The 14,460-nt window shown below is 47.1% G+C and overlaps 1 protein-coding gene across 1 annotated transcript in view; it reads left to right on the top strand.

The window, feature by feature from the left end:
- PTP4A3 (protein tyrosine phosphatase 4A3) overlaps positions 1-14,460 on the top strand; it is a 109,424-nt gene that overhangs the window by 11,441 nt on the left and 83,523 nt on the right. Inside the window, exon 2 of the mRNA XM_082235989.1 lies at positions 5,116-5,238. The gene's annotated coding sequence lies outside the window, so the exon portion shown is untranslated. The remainder of the gene's footprint in view (positions 1-5,115; positions 5,239-14,460) is intronic.

Here is a 14,460-nt window from a genome sequence, read left to right as displayed (position 1 = left end):
GATGTGGTTGGCTGTGCCTGCCCCTCCAATGCTGCTGCTGCAAGAATATTCCATTAAAGGAATCCAGGGGCTCGTCATGCTCTTGTCCGAACCCCTGGCAAGGGGCTACGGCCATGTAAGAGCCCCTGGGAACATTTGGGGAGAGGTGAGAGCCTGGCACCCAGCTGTAGTCTCTCCCCAAAAATGTTTACCCTTGCTGACTTCCGCAGGCTTACAGTTGTTAGTTCTGTTCCTACCTCTATGTGGGAACAGATGGTCGCTAACCAATGCCTACGCAACCACTCACATACTGTAATTCAATAAAGTTGTGGCCCAAATTATGCCAAAAACCCAAACAAAAGTGGTGTGTGAACTGTGTCTTTATTTGGGCGTTGACACGCAAACCTGTTACCTCTTCGTCTCCTCTAAACTAAAAACACCCCGCGCTCTGCAGCTTTTTCTCATTGCAGCGCCGCTGCACTCAGTCGAGGCGCAGGGCTGCCTTAACGCTGTTTGCAACGTCACTTTCTAATTGCAAGCTGCGTTCTTGTTGCTGTGCAGCGGGGAGGAAAGCTTGGGAAACCTGGGAGATCTGAGGCTCCATTAATGAGCTGAACTGATTAGTAGTAGCGGCTTAGCAGGGGAGGAACGCTTTGGCCGGGCACTTGAGAACGCAGCTCCCACTTTTATCGGGCCTTGAAGAGACAGCTGCAGACTTCTGAGCGGGGCAACAGATGCTGGTTTCAAGAGGTGCTTTCTACGTCTTTTTGTCTAGCGATACAAAGGATGCTTTATTTTCTTAAAGATTTTCTTGTTTTACAAAAGCGTGTGCAATCTCTCGCTCTCGTATATTCCCCCCCCCCATGTAACATTTTTACAAATCAGTTTCATTTGTTGAGACATTGGGAAGAAAAGGGGGAAAGATGAGTGGGGATGAGGTCGGGTGGCGATGTTTCTATTTTACTTACTATATGTAGGGTTTGGTGTCAGGGTCGCTTGTGCAGGTTCTTTGCTGTTTACTTGTGTTCCTTTGGTCGTGAGAGAGGTTGGGGTTGGCCTGGGGTGTGGTTATTCATTTGTGGTTGGCTGTGGTGGTCTTTGTTATCATGTGGGGTGGGTGGGCGTTTTGGGTCAGGTTAGCCATATTGATTTGTATGCTGTTGGTGGATTATTGCCATTGTCTTGTTGGGCTGTGTATGTGTTAAAGGGGAGCTATACCAGGGTGAAGGCGTCTTCTTCTATTCGTCCCTGTGTCAGTTACAGTTTATTGGTTAATTTTTCTACTAGGGCTGTTTCCCATACTATTTAGTACCATTGGTCCAGGCTTACTCCTGACAGGTCTCTCCAGTGTCTAGCTATGGTGCTTCTGGCTGCTGAAAGTAGGTGGGTTATGAATTCTTTGTGGTGTAAGTGGGCATTATTGTCTTGGATGATGTTTGTTGTTGTTTGGTTGTGTCCGACTCTCGTGTCATGACCCCATGGACCAGAGCATGCCAGGAACTCCTGTCTTCCACTGCCTCCCACAGTTTAGTCAAACTCATGCTGGTAGCTTTGAGAACACTGTCCAACCATCTCGTCCTCCGTCATCCCCTTCTCCTTGTGGCCTCCATCTTTCCCAGCATCAGGGTCTTTTCCAGGGAGTCTTCTCTTCTCATGAGGTGGCCAAAGTATTGAAGCCTCAGCTTCACGATCTGTCCTTCCAGTGAGCACTCAGGGCTGATTTCCTTCAGAATGGAGAGGTTTGATCTTCTTGCAGTCCATAGGTGACCCGGCACTCCCATTTCTTTAAGAACTTGCCATAGTTTGCTGTGGTCGACACAATCAAAGGCTTTTGCATAGTCAATGAAGCAGAAGTAGATGTCTTTCTGGAACTCTCTAGCTTTCTCCATAATCCAGCGCATGTTTGCAATTTGGTCTCTGGTTCCTCTGCCCCTTTGAAATCCAACTTGCACAACATTGCCACAGTCGCTCCTTCCAAACTTCCTTGCACAAAATCCCAACTCTCCACAGCCCTCAATGGTCAGTACAAGGACCCCTGCAATTGCACTTGCAAAGGTTTGTGGGATCACTAGGCACTGTTTTTACACATTATTTTGACCTTTCTGGGCTGTTTTGCCATTTTTAAAGTCACTTTTGGATTCAGCATGTGTGCGTGGCTGCACATAAATTGCTCCTTGCCCATATTTTTTATTTATTTTCAGAATGAATTTTTTTTCATGAATGAAATATTTATTTTCAAAATGAGAGCAGAGAGTGTCAGGTGATACTGATTGCAGTCCCGGTTGTGAACCAGAATCGCCTTTCAAACAGAGCGCTAGAGATGACTCGTTTATAATTACCGTATTTTTTGCACCATAAGACTCACTTTTTTCCTCCTAAAAAGTAAGGGGAAATGTCTGTGCGTGTTATGGAGGGAATGCCTACGGGTGGCATGCCTACGGATTTTCCTCCTCTAAAAACTATGTGCGTGTTATGGTCGGGTGCGTGTTATAGAGCGAAAAATACGGTATATTTTGGAAATAGTTCATGTTCTTAAGTAGCTGCGTTGTTTGGACTTTCTGGGTGTCCCGTGATCGTACTATAAAGTCACTGTGTTCTATGTTATAAATCAAGCATTGCTAAGAGTTGCTGCTTTTCTGTTTTCAAGTGCATTTTTTTATCAATAAAAAAATTGGCATGGTGCAAGCTGATTTTTATTCTGAAAATGTGGTCCTGAGAATAAAGTTTGAGAACCACTGTATTTGCATATGCATGCACACTGGGCAGGTTTTGACTCAGCATGCCTCTTTCACAAGGTAGGAGCATAATGCAAAACGTTTGGTCATGCACTAGAGAAGTATCTGTTTAGAGACAAGGTGCAATTATGAAATTAATGGATTTCTGTCTGTCTCCGTACGTTTTCATGGACAGCAAGCAGAATCGTCAGTCAACAAATTGTTTTCTTTATTACATGCGGCTTGGCAATTGGCAAAAGAGTGGCTTCAGTCCAAGAAAGATTAATAACGACAAAGTCCCAAAGGCTGAATTGATAGAGGTTAGTTGAAAATAAAGTTCGCCTCCACTGCTTTCAAAGAGTTAGTCATAGCAGGTTGGATTGGGGGCCAGTGCTTCTCTGTGAGACAGAATATGGCCATAATTCAACTGGACTTTAGGGCTATTTAAATACCACTGATTCCTGTGAGCGATTAAAGCAAACTCTCCCTCTGAAGCCATTGCAAGTTTAAAATGACTTGTGTCTTAAAGCAATCGATATGTTCCGTAGACAGGAATAAATGCTTATAACTTGATGCAATGACACAAGACCTATCTTGTCCCCTTTCTTTCACAAAGAAGCATAGCTGTCAACGTTTCCCCTTTTTTAAGGGAAATTCCCTTATTCCGAATAGGGTTCCTTGCAAGAAAAGGGAAAAGTTGGCAGCTATGCAAAGAAGCAGACCAAGTTCAGTAAACCAATCTAGGCATCAGTCCACACCATTGTTAAGTTGCCAACAAAGGTCCGTATGGTTAAAGCTATGGTTTTCCGAGTAGTAATGTATGGAAGTGAGAGCTGGTCCATAAAGAAGGCTGATCGCTGAAGAATAGATGCTTTTGAATTCTGGTGCTGGAGGAGGAGAGGAGACTCTTGAGAGTCCCATGGACTGCAAGAAGATCAAACCTCTCCATTCTGAAGGAAATCGGCCCTGAGTGCTCACTGGAAGGACAGATCCTGAAGCTGAGGCTCCAATACTTTGGCCACTTCATGTGAAGAGAAGACTCCCTGGAAAAGACCCTGATGTTGGGAAAGATGGAGGGCACAAGGAGAAGGGGATGACAGAGGATGAGATGGTGGGACTGTGTTCTCGAAGCTACCAGCATGAGTTTGACCAAACTGCGGGAGGCAGTGGAAGACAGAAGTACCTGGCGTGCTCTGGTCCATGGGGTCACGAAGAGTCGGACACGACTAAACAACAACAACAGTTTAGTGTCTGAACGGGTAAACCGTGGCTTGCAACCAGGCAGCAAACCTAGAATGAGAAACCAACGGTGTTAGAAACTCGGATATATAAGCTTGGTGCTAAGTGGCTGAAGCTCCCAAAACGAAATGTCTAGTTGGGCCATATTGCTCTAAAGTCTTACTTTTCAAGTGTAAAATAAGGGGGCACTGATTCTGATGAATGTGGCTCTGCTAGGGATTGCAGTCTGTGTTTCTTGCTTTGATCTAGCCTCTTCCTGTTTGGCTATATTGCTGTGGGTTGTTTTGCAAGTATTGCCTCATCTGACTTCCCAGCTTTCACCATAGCATCATGTAAGGTGAGATCATGGGCTCCGCAGAACAGAAACCTGATGGGGATGATTCTCGCTCGACTACTTAAACTTAGGGACAAGAGTCCCCATATCAAAATAGAACGTAACATGCAAAACCTTGTGTGCTCTGAACAGTTTTCCTGTGCTTAGGAACTTTGCCGTGAAGCAGAGCCTTGAGTCTTCTTACTTAACTGCAGGAAATTATGTGTGTCCTCCGCAATCCACAGCAAATTTTGAGTATCTCTATGTTGTCTGCCATAGAATCTCAGGCAGCTTTTGTGTCCATTTTTAAAAAGTTGTGTGCGTCTCTTTCTCAGCTGCCATCCGTGTACATTCTGCTCTCCCTGCAAATCTGTATTTTAACTTAGGATGGTGCTGAATGCATTTGCCTCGCAGCTTGTTAAAGAATCTTTGCAGCCAAAAAAGAAAAAAAAAGAGCATGGTAGTTTTAAATATTACGTTTGGGACGCCGGAATTTCTGTAGATGTTAAATTTAAGCAATTCTTCTAACCTTTAAATGGACTTGGCTGCTTCGTGCAGCAAGAGGCAATATCTAGTGCACTATCTACTTTGGTCTGTAACTGGCAGTGATGTGCTTGAGAACAGCAAGATCAGAAAAGTGAGCCAAGTTAGTTGGTTAGGGCACAGGTGGATTTTAAAGATAATCCTAAAGATCCATCCTAGCAGATATTATTATTTTATTTATACCCCGCCCATCTGGCTGGGTTTCCCCAGGTACTCTGGGCAGCTTACAGCATATCTAAAAACTAATAATAATAATAATAATAATAATAATAATAATAATAATAATAATAATACAAATCATTGTTCCTGTTGTCAATATCTTTACAGGCGTGGGGCTTGGATGGTGACCTGGGAAACTGCTGAGCATGGAATTTGTTGGAGGCAGATGAATTCACTGCTCCCGGCTTTTGAATCTGTTGGGAGATTTCTTGGATGCGTGTGCTGATTTAGGTAAGTAACTTTTATTTTTATTATTTATATTATTAAAACAACATGGTTGTGGTCCAAGCTGCCTCTGGAGCACGGCTGACGCCATTCCTATGCGCACGCCCTGTGTTGACGGAGTTTTGACATTTGCACATCTTTCCTTTGCTTGCCATTTTGTCGTTTTGGGTCCAGCCCACGGTCAGCATTCTGGGCAACGATTCGAGGGCATTTCCTTTCTTGACTCTGTGGTGTTAGAGTAGGAGGAAGTTTTGAAATGCGATGCCCTGTGTGTTGGTGTTTGGAGGTATTTTTACCAACCTGAAGGTGTGCCATGTTCCTAAGGGCCGAAAGCAGGGGTCCCAGCGCCCAAATGTGGCCCTTTAGGCTTCTGTACCTGGCCATCCTCCGGCTTCACATCCTCCTTGAATGTTTGTACTTGGCTGGAAGGTGTTCTTGAGCTCTGATCATGCCTCCCTCTCCCGCCGCCCCCATATAAAGAATAGAGGTGCTTCGGTGTGTTGAAAGTACTCCAATGAAAAATGATTTTTATAATAATAATTTATTATTTATACCCCGCCCATCTGGCTGGGTTTCCCCAGCCACTCTGGGCGGCTTCCAGCAAAACACTAAAATACAATAACCTATTAAACATTAAAAGCTTCCCTAAACAGGGCTGCCTTCAGATGTCTTCTAAAAGTTTGGTAGTTATTTTTCTCTTTGCCATCTGGTGGGACGGCGTTCCACAGGGCGGGTGCCACCACCGAGAAGGCCCTCTGCCTGGTTCCCTGTAACTTGGCTTCTTGCAGCGAGGGAACCGCCAGAAGGCCCTCAGAACTCAACCTCAGTGTCTGGGTTGAATGATGGGGTGGAGACGCTCCTTCAGGTATACTGGACCGAGGCCATTTAGGGCTTTAAAGGTCAGCACCAACACTTTGAATTGTGCTCGGAAACGTACTGGGAGCCAGTGTAGGTCTTTCAAGACCAGTGTTATGTGGTCTCGGCGGCCGCCCCCAGTCACCAGTCTAGCTGCCGCATTCTGGATTAGTTGTAGTTTCCGGGTCACCCTCAAAGGTAGCCCCACACAGAGCACATTGCAGTAGTCCAAGCGGGAGATAACCAGAGCATGCACCACTCTGGCGAGACAGTCTGCAGGCAGGTAGGGTCTCAGCCTACGTACCAGATGGAGCTGATAAACTGCTGCCCTGGACACAGAATTGACCTGCGCCTCCATGCACAGCTGTGAGTCCAAAATGACTCCCAGGCTGCACACCTGGTCCTTCAGGGGCACAGTTACCCCATTCAGGACATACGTTGCTGTGCTGAATTTTGCCTCTGACATCTGGCCCCTGGGGGGGGGATGTGGCCCTTGATCTGAAAGTCATCGCCATGACAGGTTTGCACTCATCCTTTGCGACCCTTTCCTATTCCTCCCTTGTCCTTTCCTGGCTCCCTCAGTGTCAGGATTCCAGTTTGTATGCAGCTCGGGGCAGAGATTGCTCTTTTTCTGACGTAGCTCCATGGTTGCAGTCTGTGGAAACTAGCCTACTTAGGAAAAAGCTTCAATTCATTGTCCCACGCACTATTACCTCTGGCCTTGCCCATGGCATTTGGCTCTCAGAAGGTTTTCAATCAGGGAATGTGGCCCCTGGGGCGAAGTAGGTTCCCCACACATCCAAAATCCCCAAGAGTGCTTCCATATTGTTACGTCACTCGCCTAAGGCGAGCGGAATATTCTCCAGGTTATCAGTCAGGAACGTGTGACGTGATTTTGTTCCCCTGCACAACAAATGGCTTGATACTTGGTTCCTAGGGGTTAGTAACCGTGCCTTAACTTTCGTGGACCACGCCTTGTGTGTTAGTTTTCTAAAGAATGTCAGAGTTGGAGCAAGGAAGACAACTTCGGTGGGAACCAGTGTTAATTGCATTGCGAGGTGGATACAAGCCGAAATCATTTGGTCAAGTGTTTTTTAAAAGCCTTAACTTTATTGGAGCAACGCACAAGATTATTGAATCCTCAGCAGCCTGGGCGCTTGAACTGATTTGATTTTTGTAACCAGATTAATTGTGAAACACAGAAATCGAACAGTTGCCAGGAACTGGAAAATATAACTTAGCAACGTTAGACAAAGTTCCTATGAATGATCCCCTGGGCACATACATAGACAAAGTTCCTATGAATGATCCCCTGGGCACATACATAGACAAAGTTCCTATGAATGATCCCCTGGGCACATACATAGACAAAGTTCCTATGAACGATCCCCTCGGCAGTTCTTCTCTTTTGGTTTTTATTTTGGAGAGCCCACGTCGTCAGCCTGCCAGAGCCAGGGTGGTGTGATATTTAAACGTGCTGGACTAAGACCTGGGAGACCAGGGTTCGAATCCTGACTCACTGTCTTCCAGTCCAGCCTATTACTCAGGGTTGCTGTGTGGATAAAATCAAGAGGGGACGATGATACGCACCATCTTCAGCTGCCTGGAGGAAAGGTGGGTTGGAAATGTAAGAAATAACAAAGTTGTCATTTTCCGTTTTAAAAAATGGAATTGGAACAGGGATAGAAGTGGCAATCGCTGAAGGAGTCCATTTTAGAAGATGGGTCAAGCAAAGTACTGTCCAGGGCAATGCAATTCGAAATATGTGGCCTTTCTGCTGATAGTTATGCCAAGCCTAAGGCAAAGACAACCGTGCTGTCTTGAGAAACTTGTCGATACAGTGTGCAAAAGGCAAAATTGCTTAGCTCGGAACAGAAATAAACAAGATGGAGGTTGTGTCTATTTAGTGTATCTCTTCCTGTGTATTCAGTTACGGGTCCAGTAAGGAAGGGATTCATTGAAAACTTGAAAGCAGGCGTGTGGCGTTGTTTGTGTGTAATGCATCACACGTGCTTAAGGGAACACACAAATTCCTGTGCGTCATTTTGGAGCGCACGTAACAGAGCTGTGGAAGGATCCTGGGACGCAAGGGACCACCCCCCTCGACTCAGCTGGCGATTTGAATTTCAAAGCAAGCTATTAAACCACATCAGAAATGCAGCCGCAGCACCAAAGCAGGGAGAGAAAGGGGGGGGCACAGCATTAAATTGGAGCAGCGCTGGGGAATAGCAGCGTTGGCAAAATGTGTCCCTTATGAGAGCTTAAATCTTAAATACTTCCACACAGCCTCGGTGGCTGGCAGATTAAGGGAGGCCCTTTCCTCTGGGGGGCTTTAAGAGACTGCGGGGGGTTGTATGTTCGTGGTGAGGAGGGTTGTGGGGGTTCTTGCTCCCCTTCCCCTCCCTCCAAACTCTTCCTTCGCCAGTTACAAATTCTGCAAATTAAATGAAACAAACAATGTAGTTTATTGTACACATACATGTACAAAACTCATATATACATACATTAGTAGTGGATATGACCTCTGCTATTTTTAAGCAGCATTTGAACACGGTTTGGCATGGATTCTACTAGTTTTGAACAGTCGCTGTTGATTTTCGGATCCCTGTACCACTCTTGAATAAGTGCCTGAATGAGCTTCTCCATAGTCATACAGTCTCCAGCACAACACTTCTCACAGGGAGGGATCCGCGAGAAGGCCGTCTGCGCTGGACCTCAGTGTCCAGGCTGAACGATGAGGGTGGAGACGCTCCTTCAGGTATACTGGGCTGAGGCCATTTAAGGCTTTAAAGGTCAGCACCAACACTTTGAATTGTGCTCGGAAATGTACTGGGAGCCAATGAAGATCTCTCAGGACCGGAGTTATATGGTCCTGGCAGCCACTCCCAGTCACCAGTCTAGCTGCCACATTCTGGATTAATTGCAGTTTCCGGGTCATCTTCAAAGGTAGGCCCATGTAGAGCACATTGCAGTAGTCCAACCAGAGCATGCACCACTCCGGCGAGACAGTCCACGGGCAGGTAGGGTCTCATCCTGCATACCAGATGAAGCTGGTAGACAGCCGCTCTGGACACAGAATTGACCTGCGCCTCCGTGGACAGCTGTGAGTCCAAAATGACTCCCAGGCTGCACACCTGGTCCTTCAGGGGCACAGTTACCCCATTCAGGGCCAGGGAGTCCCCAACACCTGCCCGCCCCCTGTTCCCCCAAAACAGTACTTCTGTCTTGTCAGGGTTCCTCCAGGTATACTGGACCGAGGCCATTTAGGGCTTTCAAGGTCAGCACCAACACTTTGAATTATGCTCGGAAACGTACCGGGAGCCAATGTAGGTCTTTCGGGACCGGTGTTCTATGGTATATAATCAGGTTCTCTCTCCCCAAACCAAGTTTGCAATGCGCGCCCGGCCTTTCGAAACAGGCAGCGTTCCATGTGCCAGCGAGCTCTGCCAAATAGGACTGGGCTTGATTAAATCCATTCATCAGGGATCTGAAGCCACAGGGCTGGCTGCTCGCTTGCCACAGACTCCGAGATGCAGTTGGCAGGCCTGGGATCAAAGTGCCGATCTCTCTGTGGCTCGGTGGGGGAAGCAGGAGAACCTCAAAACAGGTTCTTGCCCTGCCAGGAAGCTGCTAAACTGGAGCCGCGCACCTGGTGCCAGAGGCAGGGAGGCCGTGTCGCGGTTGGCGGTGCTGGCTGAGTGCGCAGGAGGTGCGTTCTCTTTCCCACAGCTGCTCCTGCGAGAGGCAAACAAATGACCTTCTGATAAGGATCTCGCTAGACTGGTGTCCTCCCCTTTTCTCTCGCACGCCTGTAGGCTCTCCTTCTCTCCCACTGCAGCTGGAAGAGCAGGGCTGTTCGTCTGCCAGGGATACGCAAACAGCCCCCTCTGACTCTTAGGGAAAGTCTTTCTCTCTCTCGTGGGCTGGATTGAAAGCATGCAGACGGCTACAAATCTGCCGGTAAGTGATAAGGCTCGGGGAAGAGAAAGCAGGGGAGATCCAGGCAGCCGAATGCTGAAGATTCAGGGACAGGTAAAAAGAATATCCTCCTTCGCATAGCGTGTGGTTAATCTGGAACTCGCTGCTGCAGGAGGGGCCCACCCAACTGTTGTTTGTTTAATCATTTAGTCATGTCTGGCTCTTCGTGACCCCATGGATCAGAGCATGCCAGGCACTCCTGTCTTCCACTGCCTCCCACAGTTTGGTCAAACTCATGCTGTTAGCTTTGAGAACACTGTCCCACCATCTCGTCCTCTGTCGTCCCCTTCTCCTTGTGCCCTCCATCTTCCCCAACATCAGGGTCTTTTCCTGGGAGTCTTCTCTTCTCATGAGGTGGCCAAAGTATTGGAGCCTCAGCTTCAGGATCTGTCCTTCCAGTGAGCACTCAGGGCTGATTTCCTTCAGAATGGATAGGTTTGGTCTTCTTGCAGTCCATGGGACTCTCAAGAGTCTCCTCCAGCACCATAATTCAAAAGCATCAATTCTTCAGTGATCAGCCTTCTTTATGGTTCAGCTCTCACTTCCATACATCACTACTGGGAAAACCATAGCTTTAACTGTACGGACCTTTGTTGGCAAGGTGATGTCTCTGCTTTTTAAGATGCTGTCTAGGTTTGTCATTGCTTTTTAAGGCCATCCCAAATGGGATGGCTTTAAAAGCGGATTGGACAGCTCTGTGGAGAAGTCTTATCGATGGCTACTAGCCGCGATGGCTGTGCTGTGTACCTCCGCAGTTGGAGGCAGAAATGCTTCCAGATACCGGTTGCGGGAAAGGAGGGGGCTCCTGTGTTCGAATTCTGCTTGCTGCAGGCCTCTGGTTGGCCGCTGTGAGAAGAGAATGGGTGAAATACAGTGGAGCAGATGGGCTATTGGCCTGACCCAGCAAGGTCTTCCAATGTTCTTATCAACAGAGCGTTCATCCTCATTTGTTTACAGCAGGCATGGCCAAACTCGGCCCTTCAGCTGTTTTGGGACTACAACTCCCATCATCCCTAGCTAACAGGACCAGTGGTCAGGTATGATGGGAATTGTAGTCCCAAAACAGCTGGAGGGCCATGTTTGGCCATGCCTGGTTTACAAGGAAGTTAGATCAGTGGTTCCCAAAAGTGCCATGGGATTACATAGCGGGGGCGCTGAGAGGCAAGTGTGTGGCGGGGTAGGAGGGGCTGCGGGGGGGGTGTCATTGACTATCAGGCTTAAGAATCCGTGTCGCTGAAACTATAATTAAATAGTTTCATTCGGATTTTGAATAAATGTGCAATTAATTGTCACTGCTTAAATTTTTTTTGTGTCACTCGCTTCCTTGTGCAAACTGCCGTTTTTGAATGATTACATTTATTATGGCACCGAGGGGGCATTGCCCTCAAAACATTTGGGAACCACTGGGTTAGTTGAGAGAACACATTTGTCCTGGTCTTTGATGCTGTGCATTTTCCCTGTCGCTTTCCTTCCTGCAAAAAAATCATCTCTTGGGGACGTGGGGTTTTTGCTCAAGACCAGGGGTCAATAAAAACACAAGACGTAACCAGCTGTACGTTTGAAAAAATAATATATACTATTCATTGTATTGAGACATAGCTCAGAAAGTTCAACGAAAAACGTAGTGGGCTTTGAAGTCTTTTGGGTCCGATGAATTGCGTTTTAGTTTTAGAAACTGACCTATGGGATGGTTATCACAGATATGTTTGGGATGATTAGATCTATAATGTAACAAGAGATTTCTAGTCGTACTTTTCTTATAAGGACATACTTTAATTCTTGACTCATCCACAAAAATTTCTAAATCAAGAAAAGTTAAATGATGTGAACTTGATGTTCCTTCATAGGTCAAGTGAGAATTTACACTATTGATCCAGCGGTTAAACTGTTCAAAAATATCCTCAGAAAATATGAATATCAAATCATCTATATATCATCGACTCTGAACAGACAGGTGGAATAGACACTTTCACATATATGGACCTTATGCATAAACTGATTAAAGAATAAACTGGGTCTTCTACTTTTTTCGTTGAACTTTATGAGCTGTTTCTGTTGAAAACTACAATTCAATACAATGAATAGTATACATTATTTTATCAAACATACAGCAGGTTACGTCTTGCGTGTTTATTGAATATGTTTCATGTACCCAGAGGTTTGTTGTTGTTTTGCTCAAGACCAGGGGTTGGCAAGGTGTACCTCGCCTGGGTTGGTTCACTCCAGCAGAGATCCTTCCATGGGCCGGATCGCGCCCGCATCCGCGATTTCCGGCGTCTGCTCAGATGCAATTTCCGGTGCCATGGAAGCGAGTTGCCGTGCCGCATTGCCCCGGTTTAGCGCAGTGCACAGGGACTCGCATAGCAGGCTGCTCGGTTCAGGGGCAGATCGTGGGCCGGTTAAACGACCCCCATGGGCTGCTTGAGGCCCATGGGCCTTACGTTGCCGACCCCTGCTCAATACCTTCCAATCACTCGTAGCTGTGCCACCTGGTTTTGCTGGTACAGTCATACCTCTTCTTACGTTCGGTTCAGGTTACGTCTTTTCAGGTTGCATCCCGCGGCGACCTGGAAGTACCAGAAAGGGTTACATCTTGGTTTCGCTGCTCGCGCATGCACAGATGCACAAAATGCCGTCATGCGCATGCGAAGAAGCGGCGAATCACAACCCGCGCAGACGCGGGTTGCGTTCCTTTCAGGTTACGAACTGGCCTCCAGAACGGATCCCGTTCACAACCAGAGGTACCACTGTATGTGATTGAACCCCTACCCCAGAATAGTTGCAGTTCGGAATCAATGAGATTAAACGCCTACCATTGTACGAAGCCATGGCATTAGATGTTCTCAACGTTTTGGCTCAAGGTCCAGCAAATTCACTAGACACAAAACAGGCTAAACTCCCTGGAGCTGCCTTTTCCTTATTCCGTCTTCGGATTAACCCTTCATTAAAGGACCCCTGACCATTAGGTCCAGTCGTGGCTGACTCTGGGGTTGCGGCGCTCATCTCGCTTTACTGGCTGAGGGAGCCAGCATACAGCTTTCCGGGTTATGTGGCCAGCATGACTAAGCCGCTTCTGGCCAACCAGAGCAGTGCACGGAAACGCCGATCACCTTCCTGCTGGAGTGGTACCTATTTATCTACTTGCACTTTGTCGTGCTTTCGAACTGCTAGGTTGGCAGGAGCAGGGACCGAGCAACAGGAGCTCACCCCGTCGCAGGGATTTGAACAACTGACCTTCTGATCGGCAAGTCCTAGGCTCTGTGGTTTAACTCACAGCGCCACCTGCGTCCCTAACCCTTCATGGGGTGAGCGTAAACGTTGGAAGTGGGTTGTGATGGCTATTTTTGCAATGCTGTTGCGGAGGGTGGGGAGAGATCCTTGCAAAATGCCGTCAGCAGGTCCCGATATTAAAGCAAAACAATATTCTGAATGAATCAAAAAGTACAAGAAAATCAGACAGAGAGGTGTGTCAGGCGCTCATTAACTGCCCCCCTGCAGTTGTGACATCCTCAAACGCCCACCCCACATTTGCAGGGACTTTTTCTATTTCTTTTACACCAGCCGGGTTTTACCGTAAGCGCCGAAACCATCGCGAAAGCAAAGGGCCCCCCCTGCCTTTTTCGAGTTCTGCTCTGCTCGAGGAGGCTTCTTTTCCCGTAAGATATTTGCATTTCTCCAAGGATTCTGCTCTTCATGCAAATAGAATTAAAAATGTAAGCAGATGTGCGGCGTTTAGCGCTTTTTTTGAAAAAAGAGTTTTGCATTTCAGAATTGGCTGTGACAAAGGGGAAGTGATTTTTAAATGTGTGCGGGGGGTGGCAGTTGCCTTGACAAAAGTCTCTTAACAGCTGTATGTGTGATTCTTTTTTTGGACGGAGGAAAGAAACAGCACCATTCACACACACAGGTATAAGCTGTTAGTTTCCTGTTTTGCTTTTTAACTGGCAATTATCAAGGGTCTGCAGCCACAGGGTTTCAGCATCTGTGTTTCATCCTGTTTTTCTCTGTTTTTCCTCATCTGTCTGTGTTCCCCTCCCTTCTCTGTCTCTCTCCAGATCAGAGCTGCTAGCATTTAAGAAATCACATTCAGCAGCTTTGCAAATATGCTGGTATCTCCTTGAATCCTGGAGGCATTCCAGGCTTTGAGAGGTCATAAGGTGGCAGACCTCTGTTCTCTGCTAATCTGACCATTGGCGCATTTACAGACACGAAACTGTCTTTATCCCCCCACACACTGGCCCCATCTATATCTCCAGGTGCCCCCATATCTTGACCGAACAGGTAACCCCATGACCTGTGCGTGTCCTTCTTCCCTCCACCCAGTTCTGTATTTATTTATTTCACAGGTAGGCAAACTAAGGTCCGGGGGCTGGATCCGGCCCAATCGCCTTCTAA

This window comes from Podarcis vaucheri (genome assembly GCF_965113315.1).
Source record: "Podarcis vaucheri genome assembly, chromosome: 8".
NCBI classification, from domain to species: domain Eukaryota; kingdom Metazoa; phylum Chordata; class Lepidosauria; order Squamata; family Lacertidae; genus Podarcis; species Podarcis vaucheri.
Note: the sequence above shows the minus strand (reverse complement) of the source record. Positions and strands in the feature narration are given on the sequence as shown.